This window comes from Cavia porcellus, unplaced genomic scaffold (genome assembly GCF_034190915.1).
Source record: "Cavia porcellus strain 051 isolate PalLab524CR breed Dunkin Hartley unplaced genomic scaffold, mCavPor4.1 scaffold_18, whole genome shotgun sequence".
NCBI classification, from domain to species: domain Eukaryota; kingdom Metazoa; phylum Chordata; class Mammalia; order Rodentia; family Caviidae; genus Cavia; species Cavia porcellus.
Window position 1 is genome coordinate 14,943,590 of NW_026947501.1, and position 4,623 is coordinate 14,948,212.

Genomic DNA, 4,623 nt, shown 5'->3' on the forward strand with positions numbered 1-4,623 from the left:
TTATCCATCCATTTGTCTGTCAGAACGTCTCCCTGTGGAGCGATAGACTCCTGGATTCTCTATTCTAAACCTCCCCATTACATCCTGCTATCAAGAGTCACAATTTTCCACGAAAGTCTCTGGTGACTTTTGACAATGTTTTACAGAGAACTAGACCAGGAATTGCAGAGTTAAAGGAAATCTTCCATTCTAGCAATGAATATGTAATAGGCATTACACTGTGCAGTATTCCAAAAAATGTAAGGTTCATTAAGTCTTTCTAAAGCAGGGACTTCCGTGTAGCTTTGAAAGAACCTGTCTTCATAATGGCATTAGCAAATGGCACTTTGGGGCAGTGAATATTAATATTGCACATTAAGGACCAGATTTGTTTAAATGCTGTATAGCTATATGTAGATGCCGATGATCCAAAAATAAATAAAACGTGAATTGTTGTCCAACTTTATATGTAAATTGCCTTTTGCTTATATACATAGGAATGCTTTTGGCTCCTAAATTCCTTCATATTAGCAAGCAAGAGTGTAACTAATATATAAACTAAAGTCATTCTCTGTAATGAGAATGCTAAATATTTTAAAGAAATGCGAGGCTGTGAAATATTGTCAAGGGCATTTTTATACTTAAGTTTAAGAACGCTTATGACTTAACTGTTGAATTATTTAACGTATTCAGCCTGGAAGCACTGTTTATGTATGTTTTTTAATGTTCTTACTTATGTTGGCTTTTCTTTCCTAAGGATTTAGGATCTTTGATTTCTGTTTATAAAATTTACATTTTTAATCTCCTATTTTTGTACATTTCCCATTTGACAGTGGCAACAATATCCAAAAGAAAGGCAAAAAAGGAAAAAATCTCACGGAGCTGGAAACAAGGGCTGCGTGTGAGAGAAACTTAAGTTACGTCGCTTAGGGAGTGAAGTCAACTTTAAAGGCCAAAGATGAAAGTCTTGTTCAATGAAATACCCGTGTAAGGAAAATAATTGATACGAAAGTGTGCACCTGGTTTCCAAACCTCTCCCCAGAAAGCATGAAACGGACAGGGAACCACGTCGTACTGTGCAATCAGGGAATTCCAAGCAATCAGCATTTGCTGCTTTGAGTTGTCAGGTCCTATTTTTCACTTGTGTATTGTTTTGCAATTATGGCCCAACCCCAGCTTTATCAGAGCAACCTAAAAACACACTTTCGCTCATTTTTCTTCAATTAACCTTGATTTATATTTCTTAAATGTGGAAGGATTCTTCCAGTATTCAGGAAAGATTCCGAGTGGAACCCCATCAGTGCCGTTCAGGAAATGAAAAGTGACAATCAAAAGTAGTGTGAGGGTAAGTTTTATTTGAGGGATTCTCATTAAATTCTACTCATATGGTTAATAATATAAAAATTGTCCAGGTGACTTGAGACGGAAACGTAGCCAGAATTTACTGGAAGTATTTGTTATTCCATAAGGGCTGCATTTGGAGGAAAGAATAGACAGTATTTTAGATTGGTATGTTTTGATCTACCAGTATTTTACTTTACAGAAACGCACAGATTTATATAAGCATGTATGTTATATATGTTACATACATACATACTAACATCACTAATATTACTAATTATACTGATCCAAAATTTTTCTTCTGTATTAACTCTAAAGCACAGTAATGAGGTCTCCAAGGAATAGGGGCTCAGTCATGAGGTGGAGAGGAAACACTGAAGGTTTCCGAGGCTTTTTTAAACTTTCAAAGGTTTTGGACATTGATCTCTACTTTCATTTATTCCAAATTCCCTAACATGAGTTCCAACAGCTTTATCCTATTTATTTTTAAAAAGTATACACTGATTATATGATCTTGGAAAGGCTGAGTTAAACAAAATTAGGAAGATTTTTTTGGAGCCTTAAATGATTATCCTTTGTGAATCCACAAAACAGAGGGTAACAGCTATCGTTTTATAAATATTTTGACCACAGTCTTTTACATTTTTTCCCCTTTTCAATGTGTCTCCGGGCAAGTGTTCTACAGAAACACCTTGGGAAGCACGGATTTTGTCAATAGAAGTTTTCTGAATCCAGCCTATGGATGAGTTCTGTACTTACAGTTCATCATGCCTAAGAAATAAGCTTCATTATCTATCACATTGTAGGAAGACATTGTAGGAAAAAGCCTCGCCAAATTGATGTTTACGTCTCTAATTGTTACAGTGTGTAGCATACATAGGCTCAATAAACAGGTTTTGAATGAATAAAAAAATAAATAAAACAACTTAATGACACACCTATGTCTTATTTGTTCAGGTGATATAAATTTTATTTCCTCTTCTATGGAAATATTAATACGATATTGTGTTTCTTTAAGTTTCATTGTGACCTGGTCCCTTTAAAATTCTCTTCCAGGAAAGAACCTAAAAGAGAAGTAATTTAATTGCATTAAAGATTTAAAAGATCAAAATTCATTAGCTTGTATATAATAAACAGGCCAGTGTTTCACTACTACCGGCAGCAGGATAGATTTGCACTGTTAATAACTCTTTTTCTCCATTCTTCACTCACCTCCCAAACACTGTGCACACACAGACTCACACATAGACTCACACACACACACACACACACACACACACACACACGCACGCGCCATCAATTCCATCACAGAATGGCATAAACAGGGTCTCACTAAGGCTTGAAATTTTATAATTCACTGAAATATAGATTTATTCTGTGCAAAGCTAACTAGTCTTAAAAGGACTGTATGCATTGATTGGATCAGATACCGTCACCAGTCTAAAATTGGCATTCTCAATCATTTTTGAAGTCCCAAGACATACCTTTTTCTTTCGTAGCTATGTGATATATGCCTATGAAATATATCAACTTAAGTTAGCTGTGTTTGGGGAATACTTTGAGAATTTTGAGGTAGCCTGAGATATTAATGCATGATTAAAGTCACTAGCTACAAACAATGGGCAGGAAGATATGTAAGTGAATGGAGCTGCTTCTTTGTATGTATTTCACTTTTCCCTCAAACGTGGGAAGACACCTCTTAAATATGAAGTGCCCTATCGACTTGACCCTGCCTCCAAAATTCCATTTCTGAAAAAAAAAAAAAAAAGGATTAGCAAGCATTAAAAATTCATTGACTCCTTCAAAATCTACACAGGAAGAAAATGGCACTCCAGTTTCATTTGACTGTAAAGAGCAATTTGGACACACAGATTCAGTGAGTGAGACATGTAAACAGGTACAGGTACTTCCAGTTCTCCATAGCACAGAATGTGCCCCGTGAAACCAGTACATAGCAAGCAGATTAGATAATTTACCTAGAATGGGTTTGCAGTCAAGCACCAAAGTTCCAGAGGGTTCATCAAGGCTAGAATGATCAGGCAGGTATTTGTCTCAAGGTGGGCCCAACATTGTGCATAAGAGATTAACTAAGGCATGAAAAATGTCCTAATTAGTTGCACTCCAGAATTTGAAAACTCAAAGAAAATCTAACTAACAGTTATTGCAGAGTTGCCAAGGTGAGTTCTGAAACTACAACAGAAATTTTCTTTTCCTGCCTCTATACTGTAATCAAATTGAGAGAGAACACGGTCTCAGCCATTTAGGTCTCCCACTAAGCAACCCAGCATCTGACCATGGTGATAGCTCAATAAATGTTAGAGAACTGGATTAATTTTGTCAGTGTTGTTATCATTTAATTTTTCATCCTGATATTGATTATGGCACAGGTGGAAATCTATAATTACCTGTGACCATTGGGCTACTCCAGGTAAAGAAAAATCTCTGTATTCATATACTACTAAATAGAAAGTTGTAATGACACTCATGAAAGTAAACTTACGGGTCCTGCAATAACTTCCTTTTCTTGACTGCTCTTATCATCTGGGATCTGTTGTTATGACAACTCATGATTTTTTTCAATAATCCAAAATTCTCTATTAACCAGTCTATTCAATCTATCTATAGGCCAATGGTATTCATAAGGATGGTACTAATATAACTTGAGATCTCAAGTTTTGCAACTGAGATGTAATCAGAATAACCTTGGTTTGCTTATAGTAGTAAGTGCTTTCTTAACAGTACTAGGATTAACTGGTGGTGAGATGACTAGGATAACCAAACATTATAAACTGCTTAGTCAGTAGCTGTCTTAGTTACTTTTTACTCGTTGCTAAGACAAAATACCTGAAGCCCAAAGTTGGGAAAAGAAAGGTTTATTTCTTACAGTTTTTGGAGGTTTCAGTTGGCTCCAAGACAGGCAGGCATGGCTGGACCACTGTTCATGGCAGCTGCAAACGGCAAGATCAAACCAGCAAAGACAGAGACACACCTTCTTTCTGCCATTACATCACATCCTGGCTCCACCGCTATGTGGGTGGAGCACTGACACAATCAACCCAAGCACTAGACAATGAACAAATAACAAATGACAATTCAAACTCTTGAGGGCTGGGGGACACAGACATAAAGCATGACAGTAGCTTTAAGCAATTATTCAGATAATTTCCAGAAGCAATTAACAAAAAGTTGCAACTAGGTAGACACCAGACATGACCAAATATCCAAAGCTAAGTAGGAATAATAGAAAGTTTTTGTTAGTTGCAGAGCCTGGCAGCCAACAAAAGACAAACAAGAACTGATTGT

The 4,623-nt window shown here is 36.4% G+C and overlaps 1 long non-coding RNA gene across 2 annotated transcripts; it reads right to left on the reverse strand.

Moving 5' to 3' along the window:
- Window positions 1–2,265: 2,265 nt before the first annotated feature.
- LOC134471481 (uncharacterized) lies at window positions 2,266–4,412 on the reverse strand. Of its 2 annotated transcripts, XR_010040927.1 has the most exons (3): window positions 4,205–4,402; window positions 3,297–3,407; window positions 2,266–2,384 (listed from the first exon to the last, which is right to left on the reverse strand). It is a non-coding gene; the product is annotated as an uncharacterized LOC134471481 (long non-coding RNA). The 2 variants fall into 2 exon arrangements; XR_010040926.1 differs by having other exon boundaries at window positions 2,266–3,407; window positions 4,205–4,412.
- Window positions 4,413–4,623: the final 211 nt, after the last annotated feature.